At 35.8% G+C, this 17403-nt stretch overlaps 2 pseudogenes; both read right to left on the bottom strand.

Annotated features, from left to right (window-relative positions):
* The window catches only part of LOC143410630 (zinc finger protein 280D-like), a 61535-nt pseudogene that overhangs the window by 9327 nt on the left and 34805 nt on the right, over positions 1–17403 (bottom strand).
* LOC143409773 (OTU domain-containing protein 4 pseudogene) lies at positions 11706–15291 on the bottom strand (annotated as a pseudogene).

The raw sequence follows: 17403 nt of genomic DNA on the forward strand, positions 1-17403 counted from the left end.
AATTCAAAAGAATTGACCAGACATTTGAAAGATGAACTGAGAGGGAAGGACAGGGTGTCATGGGGACTAATAAAGAATAAGAAAAAACTACTATATAAAATAAGTATGGGAAGAAAAATACTTTAGAAAAGATTAGCCAACTTATGAGGATCAGTGTCTCTTTATAGAAGACTGGGCAGGTATGAGACCAGAAAGAAAAGACTACTTGAAAGGCTACAGAATTGGTATGGTATAGGGTAAGAACTGAATGTACACATCTTTTGGAGAAATAAAGCTTCCCTTCATAAAAACTTCAAACCTAGATCAAGTATCTGCAGTAAGTAGAAATAAGGGTGTGCTACTCAGTGAGAAGGCAAAGGAAATGACAGTATCAATGAAGGAAAAACAAAACAAAAAAAAAAAGGAGAAAGGAGCTAACAATGAATAAGGAGTATATGTGATGACAATAAAATGCAGGTTTGGGTGGTTTGCAAAAGGGTAAGAAGAATGTCTTGAGCCAACTGCAAATGGTTGGAGATATAATGGATTTGGAAGTTCTTCGGGACAGGAAGGAAACCTATGATAAATGGGAGAAGAAAGGCCAGATGATCCTTAGTTTAAGAAACACAAAATACTTTCCAATTTGATCCTTTAGAAATTAAGGGCAAAATAAAAGACATCCTTAGGTAGCTTTGTGTTTTGAACAGAATAAGAGATTAGCATTCTACCCAGAAGTATACTAGGGGAAAATATAATGGGGCCTGGTTTATAGCAATAGGAGTATCAGATATTGCAGTGGTTGGGAGGCAGTCTCAGGAAGCCATGATGCACAGTGAATCCAAAGAACTTCTTGAGTTTCAGAAACTTGGAGCAGTAAATTATTTCTAGCTGGAGCTAAACATTCACACAAAATGGTGCCCTGAAAGAGATGAAACTTAAAAAGTTGGGATGGTAGTAATGTGAATCTGAGACAGATAATAATATTTGGCTTTTGTTGTTGTTGTTGTTGTTGTTCTATTGAGATGCCAGTGGGTCTAGGGTAAAAGCATCTACAAAATAATTAGAAACACAGATTTGGATCTTAGAAAAACAAAAGATTGAAATTCTAAGATTTCAAGTTGAAAGCTGAAAGTGCAAGTGCTAAAATTACTAAGAAAGGGACTATAAACAGTTGGAGACAGGCAATGAAAGAGAGGTGTTACCTAAAAAGAAGAAAAATGGTATTAACCTCTTAATAGAGACTAAAGAGAAACGTTTCAAAAGTGAGTGGCAACAATGTTAAAAATAAAGTTAAGGAGTAAAGAATGAAAAAAGAGGAAAAGTGTGGTGATAAGTACATGATACAATAATCTTTAAAGGGTCAGTGTTAGTTGATAGGTAGGGATGATACTCAAAATGGTAAAGAAATGAGTCACAATTAAGCTGGTAACAAACATTTTGAAAAATGTTGATGGAAAAAGGCAGACAAGAAATAAAGAAAATATGCAGGAAGGACACAGCTCCCTCATCCTAAAATTAAAGAAACAAAACCTTGAAAGTTTTTATAAGCAGAAGACCAATAGTGAGATAGGGATGAAGATAGAAGTTAACTGAATTAGTTTATGATGAATTGAAGGAGATAAAAGATAGAACTGGCTATGGAGAAATGGGACAAGCTTAATTTCTGAGATTAATATCTGGATGAAGAAAAATATTTGGAGTTGAAAAGAGCTAGCTTTTAGGAAAAATAAAAAAGATGACCTTCAATTGAGCAATTAATAAGTTGGGTTAACAACTGAAAGATGAAAATAAAATCTTTAGGGTACTGAAAAAGGATTAAACAAACACTGTAGGTAAAAATAAGGAGGTCTTTAAAAAGAAAAATAAAGAGATAGGTCTTAATCAAAGTTAAAGATTATAAAGTTAGAATTAATAAATAAACTCTTGTATTCTAGAATTGAGCATACATAAAGATAGAAAGGGGAAGAGGCTGAAATCTTAAACTGCCTTTTATGCTAGGTGAGCATGAATAAAAATGTAGAAGACAAAGAAAAGAACAGGATTCGAAACAGAGGACCACGATGACTATAAAGTTAGATGAATGCTGCTAGACTGGCAAAAAAGAGTCAAAACTCTGAACATCATGGAGTAATAAGAATTCAGAAGGAATGAAGAGTATATAGGATGAGACTAGAAATGAAGAGGACCCAAAACTTAAAAGCTGATGTGAAGTGCTGGCACTAAAGAAGCCAAAACACCAGGAGGTAGGCCAATCATCAAGGCAGTAAAACTGAGAGAGAAGGGCTAAAGTTGCCATGAAAGATAGGAGAATTCTGGAAAAGCAGTATCTCATAATGATAAGAAAGTAAAACAGAGGTTATGTCATGATCTCCAAGAAACTCAGTTATACATCAATTCTAATGTTTATTTAAATGGCACAAACTCACTATGAATAAGCAGTATATCACATTTATAATGGAATAACTATTTTTAAAGATAAAAATCCACCCTGATAGAATAAAATATTCTCCTATTAAAGAAATACAAATGAAAATAATGTGGGTTCTGAAGGGGTTTCTTAGCATAGTGTAATGATAGGTACTTAAACAACATAAATTAAATGAATTAATGAAAAAGAATTCCAACGGTGGCATCATAACCAGAATAGTCTCTCCTTTTCACTGAACAAATGTATGTGTAGATGGCCTGACAGATGAAGGACCATAGAAAGAAAACCAGATTCAATGAAGTTCCTAACATCACTGAAAATCCTCCAATAATGTTAGCTATTAATTAAAAAGCTACAGCTACTAGTTGAATAAAAGGTTAATAGTTTCAACTATCAATAAATTTAGGTACAGCTATTCCTCTATGAACAGAAGTAGTAATCACTGGATTTCATCACAAAAAGGCAGCTTCTCTCAAAGTGACTAATTTGAAGAGGATATTCCTAATGAGGACATTTATTTGTATGCTAAATAAGCTTAAAACACTTAAAGTTTTATTTGAAAATCACCATTTTTAAATACCTATAGGGAAAAATAAAAAACAGAATAATTATTTTTCCAACAAACCTATCCTAATTTTATTAGTTTAATTAACCATTCTTACAATTTAAGACCAGTAATTACTTGAGTTACTATGTTGGAAAATAACATCAGATAGTATCTTAGAAGTTCCTTACTGCTAGGTCCTTTTGGCTCTTTGAGGAGAAAAACTAGTTTCTAATAGGGATAACTATGCTTCAAAACAAAAACTTCCTGTACTATAATTTTAGCTGTCAATTTACAGGTTTAACTCTTCTTACCTCATCATATGATTTACATAGGCTTTACTACAGCTAGTATTGTATCTGCAAAAGCTACAGTGGACATATGTAGGAAAATGGTTTGCAAAATCTTTTATTTCAGAACAGCACTCAATGCACTTGTGAATGCCCCGACAACACCTTGTGGAGACACAAAGAAAATGGTATAAATATATTTTAAAACAAAAGTAATCAGTAAGAGCCATATTACTATTCTAATTAACTAAAGTATAATGTTTTTATACTTAAATTTAAATTGGTATTGTATATTAGGAATAAAACATCACCTTAAGTTCCTCAATGCAGTATTAACTTTGATTTTTTTATTGCTATTAGCCAATGTACTTTGTTTCTTTTGCATATTAGAGATTTTTGATTTGTATTTAGATTTACTTCCATTAGGCTTATTTCCATTAGGTTTATTTGCATTGTATTTGGTTGTATTAGGTTTACTTGTATTCAATTTTGTGGGATTTTTAGCAGTTATATAGCAGTTATATTTTTAGTCCTTGGAGGTGAGAGCTGAAGGGTAGAAATGCTTGCATTAATGGAAGGTGTAGGTGAAGATCCTGACTGAAGAGGTTCAACTGAAGCTCGAATAGTAACCTACAAGAATGCAGAATATATTTACTTCAAAAAAAATCACTATATTACTATTAAAATATCACTGTACAAAAACCATTTAAACATCAAGTATTTTGAAAGAGTACACATAAACTGCAATTGTATTTAGTCTTATTTACTCCAAATGTTCAAAACAAATAAATAAAGTTAAATTTGATATTTATTCACTTAATGTAAAATCAGTTATGTGTAAACACAGTTATTAATGAGTAATTAGGAGTTAACAAAAATTGTATGACTATCAAAAGTGCACATTCCATAGCTATTTTTATGCTGTGACATAATTTTTTAAAAATTCATATATATGTCTAAGTTTCACAAAGCTTGAAAAATAACTCTAGAAAGGCCGACTGATATCACACTTTCATAACTACAAAACAAATAGATTTATAGTAAATGTGACCTCTCCTTTATGGGCTCATTATCCTGGATTTATACTTATAAAATGTTATAAGAAAGAGTTAAGTCAACTTTTTGCACTGTGTGAAGAATTTAATATTGAGACTTCTCTTAAAGGGAACTAACACAAAATTTATCATTTAGTGTTCAAAATAGAAAATATTCAATTATATCTCTTAGTTGACAATAGAAAGGTCAATTGCCTACCAACATTCTCATTGATCACTTGACTATACTCTCCTCATGCATGTGAGGAACAGACTATGATGAAGTCCTATGAAACATGTGCTTAGGTATTATACAAAAGCACTAGGTCAGGAATCAAAAGAACTGAGGTTGAATCTCACATTATGCCTTCCAAGCCATGTAATCTTGAGTAAATAAGATATCCTCTTTAAACTTCTTCATATCTAAAATACAGGGCACTATTTGCCTTTTCTACTCACTGAATGATTGTATGGATTAAATAATACAATGTATGAAAAGTACACTGAAAGCCTCATTCTAAGAAGTCGTAACAACATTTAGTATCATTATCATTAATATTATTATTATTATTAAGGGGAAAAATGAGAGAGGACTGCACTGCTTACATTAGTGTTCTGCATGTCTAGTTCCAGCATGAAATGAATGGTTTGCAGGGAAGAATGCTGGATAGCTTCTCTTGCTCTAAGTCTTCAGAGCATGGCTTTATATTATTTTATTTAATTCAAGTACCAGACATACCCACATTCAAAGGTAAGTACCCAAAGCCAAATATAAATGTTTTGGGGGTTATTTCACTTTGGATTATCCATGCCTCTGTTTCCCTCCACTGGAGCAAATATTTAAGAGCTGACTGTACATAAAGAAGTTAGAGAAAACAGATGTATATAAGGTGAAAAGGGAAAAGCAAATTACAATCATCAGTATGCAGTCAGACATGTGTTTGCTCACTTAAAATACAATGCTGTCCAGCAGCAGTACTTGCTTCTCTGAGAGTAGACTAAATGATAACAATTTCAACAAACATCTGAGAACCTTTGGCATTCAAGGCACTATGCCACACACTGGGGATACAAAGATAAATAAAATAAGATTCCTGATATCAAGTCTCTTAGAGTTTAGCTTCTAAAACTGACATAGTTCAAAAATAGCCTATATAATATTGAAACAACCCCCTGATCCAAGGAACAGTTAAACTAGGTACACTTTTAATGAAGAAATGCCATTTCAACATAGTACCCACCACTGAACTCAATGGTTAAAGCTTTCCTTTCTAAGTATAAAAACAATGAAATCTAAAATTAGTCAATAAAAATATGAAGTCATTTTTAAAAAGTCATATTTAATAGATAAAACCAGGTTAGAGCTAATTTTTATACAAAATGTTAAAATATAACATATTTGAACTCACTTTGTTCCAGGAGGCAATCCTTTTAGTTGTTTAGGTTTTATAAATGTTCGATGATGCTGTGTCTTATGATCCATTTTCTCCTTGCATGTCAAAAATTGCAGTCTACATTTTGTACAACGATGTATTCCTTTTTTCTATTGAGAAACAGAAAAAAGGAAAAATAACTTTTATAACCACAAAATTCTATCTCCTGGAACTACTCTAACTTAATTTTAATTAAAGTTTATAATTTCTTATCATTGATAGTATTTTTTAAAACTTATATTACTATCAAATGTATTTGTTACTATATAGAGTCAAACATAAAAGTTCTATTAACAGGTTCAAATAGAAGTTATACCAAATGTATGAAAGCTTTTAATTATAAACTTAAATTATTTAAAAACATCATACTATGAAAATGAGCTAAACATGTTTTAATTTTAGAAAATATCAAAATCATTTTAAAATTTTGCTATTTTCAATCATTTGACAAGTTGGTAAAGTAAATTACACCCTCTAAACTCAAGTAAATCTAACTAGATATTTCAAAGGTTAAGTTACAAAAATGGTTATATAAAGCAATGTTGTCCAATAAAACTTCCTGCAATAACAAAATGCTCTAGAGCTTTCCTGTTCAACATGGTAATTACTAGCCATATAATGGTTACTGAGCACTTGAAACGTGTCAAATGAAAGTGAGGAGCTAAATATTTTAAATTTTATTTAATTAATTTACACAGGTAATTGTGGCCAGTGGCTACTACACTGGACAACATAGATATGGAGGCATAAAATATAACTGATCATAACCTATGTTTCAGTTGAAAACTCCCTGAGTTCCTCCTAATATCCTGGTCCTATCACATTCTACAAATGGGAAATAGAACCCAAGAAAAATCTAAGTCCCTCTCCCATAGCTAGATAATAACAATGCTAGAGTCCCTGATCCAGTGTTCTTCCTACTGTATAATATCAACTGAAACCTTTACACATTTATTCTCAATAATATAAAAATATATTTCATATACATATGCTTATAGTATATAGAAATTTAGAATAACACATCCAAATATCATCTTCAAAGCTGTATCTCTGCCAGATACATCACTATTTCCCTTTAAATACAACCAACTCTTCATAAAATTTAAGGTAATACTTCTCTGAGGTAATATACAGAGAAGTATCTAGCAAAGTTACTAGTACACAGCAAACATTTCATTAAAAAAAAAAGCCAGACATAGAAATACAATATCACATATTCAGCTGGATGTAATGCTCATTCCTGTATTCCCAGAATTTGGAAGGCTAAGGCAAGAGGATTTCAAGTTTGAGACCAGCCTCAGCTACTTAGCAAGACCCTGTCTCAAAAAATGAAAAGGGCTGGGGATATAGCTCAGTGGTGAAGTTTACTTGGGTTCAATTCCCAGTACCCTCCCCCCACAAAAATCATATGTTCTCACTCATACATTCAAGATAAAAATGTTGATCTCATGGGAAGTATATAAAATGGTCACTAGAGGCTAGGAAGGGTGCAGGGATAGGGATGAGGGAGATCAGACACTGGAAAACAAAACACTTTGATAGGAAGAATAAGTTCTAGTGTCCAACAGCACGGCAGGGTGACTATGTTTATAATAATTTATATATTATTATAAAGAGCTAGAAGAGAGTTATGTGAATGTTCCCAACACAAATGATAAAACTGTTTGAGGGAAATGCTAATTACCTTAATTTGAACTTATACATTGTAAACATGTATTGAATTATAACTCTATTTCCAATAAATATGTACAATTGTTATATGTCAATTAAAATTTAAAAAAATAGAAAATAGTTCTTCACAATGTCCAAAGCAATATGTAAGAACAACATGTTAGAATAATTTTAGCTGTATCTTAAGACTAGCAGTGCAGTGCACTATCTTATATCATAGATATAAGCAACTTAACACAAATTCACTTACAAAGTATTCAAAGAGAGGAGGAAAAAAGAGAGAAAAACTTGGCTAAGAAACAGATACCAGACAACAGGACAGAACAAAAGTTCACTAGAATTCATTTCCCAGAACTCTTTACTAGAATCACTTACTAGGTTACCTCATCCAGCTTCATGATTTGAAATACCACCTACCCAAATGCTTATTTGGCAATATTACTTGACATCTTATATGCTTCTCAAGTCAACATGGACAAAACTAAACTCTAGGTTTCCTATATCTCTCTCCTACCATCCTAAATCTGTTCCTTGCTCAGTTTTCTCCATAGCTTAGAATATTAAAACTCCATTCTTATAAATGCTTAAGACAAAAAACTCAGTGTCCCCTCCTGCCCCCCGTCTCTTTAACACATTAATAAAACTGCCAACTTAACTTTCAAGACTACTGATAACATTCCTGTTTGTCATTACCTCCAACCACTGCTACCATACTGGGGCAAGTTACCCAGACTATGGTTTAAAAAAAAAAAAAAAAAAAAAACAAAAAAACTTCTATCTTTCTTTTTTTTTTTTTAATATATGCACACAGTTTTATATATAATGCAGCATCACACCATGTAGGGCATTTACTCTTATTTTGTACATTCAGATGTTTGAAACACTTCTTAAGGCTACAAAACAGAACATAGAAAAATAAACGGGAATATATTCAACACTTACAAAAAGTGATATGATAAAGAATATAAAGTACTATTTTCCTTTCAACACTTCAAAAGATATGTATATATACTTTTTGTTTTTTACAAGTAACATCACAAATGATCACATCTTCACATGCTTGCATTATTTGTACTCAGTGTAAGGCTATTATCATTTTTTATACATAAAATTTTTCTAGCTCTGTAACAATGCAATTTTTAATCCATTCAAGTAAATCCAACCCCAAAGTTGCTGCTTCCCAGCATTAAGACATGCACCCACCCCTCTTAAAGGATTCTCTAAAACTTGTATTTCAGGGGGCAGGGAGGAGAAAATCTCTTCTAAAAAAAAGGAAAAAAAAAAAAACCCAATCAGCGGGAGAGTAAATGGCTGACACTAGTAGCAAACCTTAGTTCTTTGAAACTGACATACTGGAAATGAGCCATTATTAAGATTTTAAAACAAAAACAATAGCCTTTATACATAAAATGGGGAGCAAAATACAGTACACAGAAACAGTGTAGCCAAATACGCATTCTCTTCAGCAACACTGGAATGGGCCTTGCTTAGTACCCATAAGTGAAAGACGAAAAAATTTACCTCATCTAAAACTGAAAGCAAAACAAATGAGGCAAAAATAAATATTGCTAGTTTCTAGGATGGCTGAGTATTTTCTAAACCAGAAATGGTTAGAAAGAAACTTTATTGCACCAAGTCAATCTTAAGCAAGTTTGCAGTTCACAGGCATTTTAATTCACCCTTGAGTCACAAAGTAAACAACACACTGCAAGAATAGAGTTTGCTTCAGATAAGCGGTCTCAGCACTGTGGTTTCAAGAAACCCACCACTCTCAGATGGAGGCAGGTCTGAGCTTGGGTCTGCCATGACAGTGGACTCGTGGAACAACAGGAAGACAACACAGCTGCCAGCATCCTGCTAGAAGGAGCATGGAGGGCAAGAATGGAAGATGGATCTGAGAGAAATGAACTTGAAGAAGAGACATGCACAATACTACAAGAAGGGGAGCTGGACTCAAGTTCAGAAGAAGCACCTAACTAAACAAAAACAAGTGAGCTTTGGTCAATCTAAACATTTGTTCTTCAAAATATGTTTGATCATAATATGCTGAAGTTTCATAATTTCCAAATCAAAATATAAGTGATTCTCCATTCTATCCTTCTGCCTTTTTCTTATATAGAATTATCTCAAGTCAATATATAATATGACATACAGTTATAATATGAAGGACAAAAGCTTGCTTGGCCTTAGTTTGACCTCATCATAAGGCAAAATCCCCTGGACTAAAACATTTAAAAACAAATCTAAAGGGAAAAAAAAACTGACCTTCATGCAAAGAGTGATAATTTTAAAACTAACAAAAGTCAGAGTTCTTTTATTCCAGAGGTCACTGAGAAAAGTACCATCTGCTAAAATTCTTTCAGCACTGTTTCCACCCTGTGCTGGAGGTTAGAGATGGGAAACAGGAAGCAAATCAGTGCTTCCCTCAGGAGTGATGAGTCTTTCATTAATTGAGGTAAGGTAGGATGACAGTGAAGAAACCAACAGAATTCTGTCCTATCAAATTTTTAAACATTTCCAGAAACAGATCAAATCCCAGTCAATACAATAAAGGACACTGGAAACAATTGCTTTTACTCCTGAGATCAAACTTACATTGAACTTTTAAATCTGGTATTTATATCAAAATGATTTTCATAATAGAAATTATCAGATAAACTAACCTACAATAAAAGAGGGGGCTGAAAAAGAAGAGCCTTCTAAGCTTCTCATTTCACAATTCAGCTAGTGGTGTTAAGGAAAAACAGGTTTCAGCAGTACCTTCAACAACTGCTCTAGCTTAGAAGGTGACAACAGAAATTCCTCAAAAGGTTCTTTCAATTTTTCTATCCATATAACCATCCCAGTCTTTACAAATTTTTACCTAGCACCATCATAATAAAATGTTATCTTTCAAAGTGCTCTCTAAAGTCCTATGTTACAAAATATCTAAATGCTAATCACTACCCAAATCAGCAGTTACATAGACATTAGGTAATTAAAACAGCACAGAAGTAAATAACCATTATTAAAGTACAGTGGAGATTCACTGAGCCTAGCTGACATCCACACACTCCTACAAGTTATCAGAGAACCCAGAAAACTCATCTGCTTTGTCAATTCAAGTGAATTATATTTGCTTTTAAAGTAATCTGCTTTAAAAAGAAAAAAAAGCCACCACATCTATTTTGGCTAGGTATATTACACGTGGCATGCAAAGAAAAATCACTGTATTATTTGCATAGCACTCAAACTTCCTGATCAAAAGATAATCAACATTTTAAAAAAGGGTAAATTTTCACATTGGTATGTACAAATAAGAAATACAAGCTACAGTTATTTTTACAAAGTAACACAGATGAATGAATACTGTGTTAGTTAGAGTCCAATCTCCAAATGAGAACAGAGTGCAACATGCAAAGGGAACTCTAGTAAATACTGAAGACTGGAAGGAAGAGGGATAGAAGACATGTTACCAGAGTAACAAGTTATAAAATGCAAAGCAAAACCATTTTCTAGCAGCATCCTCTAGATAAGAACTAGAAGTTACAATCATTCTTATTTTCGTACAATTCCAGCCATGACAAATTGAACATGCAAAGGTAAAGTGATACAAAACCAATGGTGCAAGGGAAAAACAAAACAGTCACTCTCTATAGAAACCTATCAAGCTAAAAATTTTTTAACATTTCTTCTCACAAAATACTTAGAATCTGTCAGTGCATTAGTGTTAAAGTGGCATTAAAAAACTTCTGCAATTTTAACAGATGCAGATTATTTTCAAAATGCATAGCATCTACATTTCTTTCGAGTAGGCACCATGATATTTACACCAGTGCTAAGTATTCTTGGTGGAAACAGCCATTTCACTGGAATTTCCTACTATTTCTTAAACATCTATTCTTGTATGCAATCTCAAATTCAACAAATACTCACCAAAAATATACCCTATGAATATTAAAAGAACTATATACATTTCTAAGACACAGGTTAATAGGCTGCCTTATATGTAATATTAAAGAGAAGACATTATTCAAGTTTGACAGATATTGAGACGAAAGGCCTTTGGGTTGGAAGCATTTTAAAAGACAACAGTGTTTTAGGCTGAGAATCGTTTGAGCCCAGTTTATGACTAAGGCATTGCATAATAAAATATACATTTCTATTTGGTGCAATGTTATATTTTAGAATCTATACTGTGTCCAATGGTGTTTTGTCACTTTAGTAAACACTATAAAGCACACATTTCCAACATTTGAAATCAAGGAAAAAAAACCAAACACTAAATCTATAATGTTTTATATTAGGCTGTTTATAAAAAATTCTTTAACAAACTTATTTTCTAGTTTTTATGGGGGCAGTCACCCGATAAATAAATGAAAACAGATTGTGAATGAAGATAAATGGCAATGCCAAAAATTCACCTGCCCCTGACTCATGTCCAAAATCTCATCCAGAATGGGAATGAGGGTAAAGGGGGAGGGGAGGAGATAATTCCAATTTGGGTTTTTATTTTAATGTATTTTTTTAAAGCCTCCAGAAATACTCCACCTAAGAAAGGGCTTCTGTTCTAAAACATCAGAGCAACAACCATCAGGTGTGTTGTCCCCTATGGCCATCTCCCATCCCTGATCTCCTCCTATCGCCCCTATATGGACGTCCTCTGACATTTCGATGGTACTGATAACCTTCATCCCGGCTTCTGCTCGGCTGCCCTTTCCAGGTCTCCTCACCTCTCACGTGTTGATATCCGCCCCTACCAGAATAGCCCCAATCACTTTTGTACTTCCTGCCTCCGTAAGTTTGATTGTAGAACTGCTTGGATCCGCCACTTCTCAGAATATTAGACACTTCATTTTCATCTTCTGAACTCTCTTCTTTTGGTCTTTGCACTCTGCTATCCATAGAGTTGGCCCCAGGGCTGACCACATCAGCAGCAGTCTTTGGATCTTTTACTTTCTCTGGTTTTTCTTTCAGACTTTGAATGGTCCTCTTAGGCTCAAGTTTAACAGGCACAGTTTCTCTCTCTCTGTTTAGAATCTGAGAAGGAAGATGAGACTTTCCCTCTGCTCCAGGAAGTGCAGAAGCCAGGGTCAGATCTGCCTTTCGTGTCTGGGATGACTGCTCTGCTAGGCCTTCATGTTTGCTGCTCACGCTTGTTTCAGGGAGAGTGTGTACAACTTCACCCCTGGCTTCTGGAAATTCATTTACTGCTAAGACTGAACCACATTCTTTAGAGAGATCCAGGTTTTCCAGAGGCAGATCCAATTCTCCTTTCTCATCAGAAGGCAGGACAATATTCTGCCTCATTACAGGATTTTCTATGAACCCCTGAAAAGGGTATCCATACCAAACATGAGGAAAGAAAGGAGGTGCAATGGGAACTGGGCCTAAGAATGGATTAGGTCCAAAGGACGGTTGTGGATACATGTTTCTTGCCACTTAGTGACTCTTCATATTCAGCATGAAGAAGCTGCCCAGTGTTCTCAGATTCAAGATCAGCCTGGTAAGACAACTGTCCATGACTTTCAGACACCTGAGATGGAGGGATAACCAGAGGTGAAGAAAATGTTGGTGGTCCAATATCTGCCTGAGGCATCTGACCATTAACACTGGCCTCAGTCTGTATAGGAAAGTGTGCATCAGTACAAGTACAATCACTTTCATTCTGAGCAGAAGGAGCTTCGTGGAACCAAGGATTATGAGGATACACAGGTACTGGGACCTTTGGGTACATCCTGCAGGCTGCCAGGTAGGCCTGGTGCAAAGGGTAAAGGTAAGAATGTGGGGCCCACATAGGACAACTATATGCCTTCACTCCAAGATTGAAGAAAAATTTAAGAATGTTCTTATCTTTAGGCAGGTCCTCCCCAGTCTGACACAGTGAATAAGGTGGTGCAATGGCTCGATCTCCCTTTTCATTATAAGGAAACCCAGGATAGAGTGGGTCCTGATAAAGGCTCAGTGTCTGAGGCAAAGGCATCAAGGGCTGGTTAACTGCCTGAATTGACACAGGAACTGGAGAGGGTGTTAAATGAGCTTGAGACACAGCAGAATCAGGTCCAGTGGTCAAAGTCTGTGTCACTGATAAAACAGGAATCGGAGCAGGGACACCTGTTGGTCCAAAAGTTGTAGGCTCACTTGGCCAGGCTGGCACAGTGGCTGGTAAAGAAGGCACCGCAGGAATTAGATGTACCTCTGGAGAAACTAAAAGGGGAGCTGGATTCGAAAGAGACACATGTTCTGCTGGCTTTTGTTCTGCAGGAGATGGGCACTCTAATTTCTTTGACTTTGATGGTGATGAAACTCTTGTACATTTTTCATCACTGATATTCTCCAATGTGCTTGACTCAGGCTTTTTATCCAAGTGAATATGTCCATGGATAGGTTCTTTGTCTTTTCGTTCTTCTATATCCATTCTCCGCCTGCTTCCTTTCTTATCACTTACATGCGATGATTTTCTCTGAACACATGGGGTGCTACTCTGAGAAGCTGACTGACTCATTGATGAGCTAGAAAGAGCTGGGACAGCCTGTTCATCTCTGTTCTGAATCTCATAGAGTAAAGGAGACTCCTCTATAGCTTGCTTCTCTCTGCGCTTTTCTGGGGAGAGGCTAAAATAGTGAGATTCTCGACTTGTATGATCAAAATCTTCAACTCTCTCACGATCAGGTTTTCTTATGATCTGTGAGGGTGTCCTGCTAAGATTTTTGTGCTCACTGGAGGATTTCTGAGACTGGGACCCTGAAGAATAACTAGAGAACGCATGTTGTCTTACTCCTGAAGGTTGCTGCAGGCGCGGAGGTAGTGCTGATGGGGCTTTTATTGGCTTGCTTGGATTCTTTGGCCCTCTTAATCCATGTCAGAATGGAAATTTTGTCCAGAAGTGGAAGGTTTTTTTCATCTTCTTTCCTGACACTGTGTTCCAGCTTTCTGGGGGAGGTGCTTTGAGGTTCTTCGGTATAGGTTTTTTTCCCAGTTCTTCAACCAAAACTGGTCCATTTTCAGAGTGTATCCCTTGAATGTCTGCATTATAAAACTTTCCATTGTGATCCAACCTAACTTGGAATTTATCTCCAACTTCATATTGTAAACCAGCAGCAATGGAATAATCACGTTTTTGTTGAGCTTGTTTAGACTTTAGCCAAATCTCGTACTCGACATTTCTATATACTGCTGGATTAAGTGACTTAAGAACCTTTCTAGATAAAGGCAGGCTAGAAGAGCTCCCATTGTTCTTCAGGTGCTCATCGCCTGACAAAGGTTTAAATCCATTTACATCATTAGCAGTGGTAGTTTTACTCTTGCAACTGTCATCCTCTGAATCGGATATTTCGCTGTTGTTTTCATCAGTTACTTCAGAGGTGTCTAGTCCCATCATGATTTTACTAATATCAGTCTTAAATACCTTCTCATACAACAATTCATAAAGGAGAGACTGACACATAGCAGAACTATCTTTATACTTTATGGGATAGACAATATCATAATGATTTCCATTGGAAAAACATAGTAACACCTTTTCAGGAAAATTATTTTCAGTTACTTGTGAAGGAGAAACATTTGGTTCCCGATAAATTACAAAATCTTTCCTGTACATAAGAGAAAGGGCACTTATTTCCACTTGTCCTACCCATTCCTGTGGATTTTCCAAACGTTTTAAATACTCTTCAAACGACCCTTCTATAAACGCTTCAAATTTCTCTCTGTTCTCCCGAAGATAGTGAATACAGGCCATTCTAACTTCAACATGGCGAGACTGAGAGTGCAATACCTGCTCCGCCACGGCCGGGAATAGGCACGACCCGTCCTTCGCTACCAGTTTCCGAAACAAGCCCAGTTTTCGCAGATAGGCGTCCATGGGCGTCGCGTTCTCGCGGGGCGCCGCGCCGCCCTGGTCCCCGCCGTCGGGGGCGCCGACGGCCGCCTCCATGTTGCCGGTCCCGCTGCAGGCCAGGCGCGCGGGCTAGCCCCACATGGCCCCGCCGCCGGCTGCTCGACCCCCCGGCCTGGGGCAGGCGGCGGCTCCGGCTCGGGCTCGGGCTCGGCGAGCTGCAGCAGGCGGCGGCCTGAGGCAGCGGTCCGCGCTCTCCCGGCGCATACGGGAGCCCTGCCTAGTGCATGGCCGTCCGCACGCGGCCGCCTCCCCGGTGGGGCCACACGCCCCTTCTATCTTTCTTTCATGTCTTTTTCTGCCCTGTGATCTATTCTCTCCATGGTTGTCGGTAATTCTTGAAATATGCTAGGTCTCTCACTTAAAACCTTCCAGGAGCTTTCCAAAGTCCTGACTCTGGGTCCACACAAATTGGCCTGCATTCTATTGCTACAACCTTATCTCCTACAATTCATCCTTCTATTAGTTAACTCTGCTCCAGCTTCAATGGCCTCCTTGCCAATCTTATTAGTAACTCCGGTTTATACTCACTTCATTGCCTACATAATGTTACCTCTCCCACATGGCTTACTCCTTAATTTCCTTTGAAGAGGCCCTTTAATGCCCATGCTGTATATAAAAAAGCAAGCCCTCCTCCCCAGTGCTTGGCACTCCTTATTTTCCACATTTATTTCCTACCCACAATACTTATCACCAGCATATACAAACACACATTCACACAAATTTATTGTCTTTCTCCATTACAGTACCAATTCCTAAATCACACTGCTATATAATACCTAAAACAGTTCCTGACATACAGTAAGGCATCCTAAATAAATATATGTTGGATGACTAAATAGTGAAGCAGAAAGCAAGAGACTAATGCAGAAAAATACATAAGCGGCAGGTACAATTTAACTAGTTCAAATGACTGCTACTTCATTAAATGCACATTTATCCAAAATCCTGAGACAGGAAACATCAATCTATAATTCCCTGAGGTGGACTCAAGTCTTATACATCTCTGATGTTATGTACATATGCATTTTAATGTGCTAAGGGTGATGAAGATACGGTATCACAGTTTTTAATAACAACAATGTTCAATCAAAGATATAATGATCTATTCAGAGTATAGAAAAATAACTGTACTGAATTTTTTGATAGTCTTGAGGGATTTAAGGGTAATTCTTACTATATGTAATTTCTACCTTTAGATCTAATGCCAATGTAAAATCAACTCTGTGACAGCAGTAAAAACTAGTGCTCTAAAGTCATGTTCTGTCTTTGCCTTTTATGAGACAATGCAACATTAGGCAAGTTACTTTCACTAAAACCCTGTTTCCTCATTTATAAAACATATATAGGTTGTGAGGATTAAGTACCCTGATACCATATGGTGATTACTATATGTTAACTGCTTATTGTTTTATCTAATAAGCTTTTTTAATATATCAGAAATTCTTAAATTATTTTATAAAAGTCCTATAAACTGGGTTGTTTGCTCTAAAATTACTCAAGACATAACAATATAATCTTTTAAAGAAACAATTACAAGTGAGGTCTTCAACATAATAAAATGAGACACAGAATCAACAATTTTTATTACCTGATATTGTACTGTCATCTGTTAAAAGTTTATAATTCTACTCAGTGAAGGTTTCCCAGTCTTTCATAAATAAGTATATATATTATAAATACATTGGAGGATGCCTGATGATCCTTCTTTCTTACTAATAGATTGCCCTATCTTTACTGCTGGCTATCTACTTCCCAGGCACACCCAAACAAAAAAAATTAAAAGTTAGGGACCCATGGCAAGTCAAGATGGCTCCAGGCATGAGGTTTGATTTTAAATAACATAGCCTAGGCTGGTGACACAACTTAGTAGCACATGCTCAGCATGTGCAAAGTCCTGCATTCAATGCCCTACACCACAAAAAAATAAATAGAATACATTGTACACCCCACACACTGGATCCACACATCTTATCATTATTTTCATGTCTATAACTCAATGTAGAGCTTAGTAAAGCATCTGGGGAAAGTTACATTAAAAAGCCTCAAAATAAAATAGTTTATACCTTACTCTCCCTTTTAAAATTAAAGGCTAAAGATGAAATACAGAATATGAAGGACAATGTTTCCCAAACTCTTTATCAAGAAATG

The sequence above is a fragment of the Callospermophilus lateralis genome, chromosome 11 (genome assembly GCF_048772815.1).
Source record: "Callospermophilus lateralis isolate mCalLat2 chromosome 11, mCalLat2.hap1, whole genome shotgun sequence".
NCBI classification, from domain to species: Eukaryota; Metazoa; Chordata; class Mammalia; order Rodentia; family Sciuridae; genus Callospermophilus; species Callospermophilus lateralis.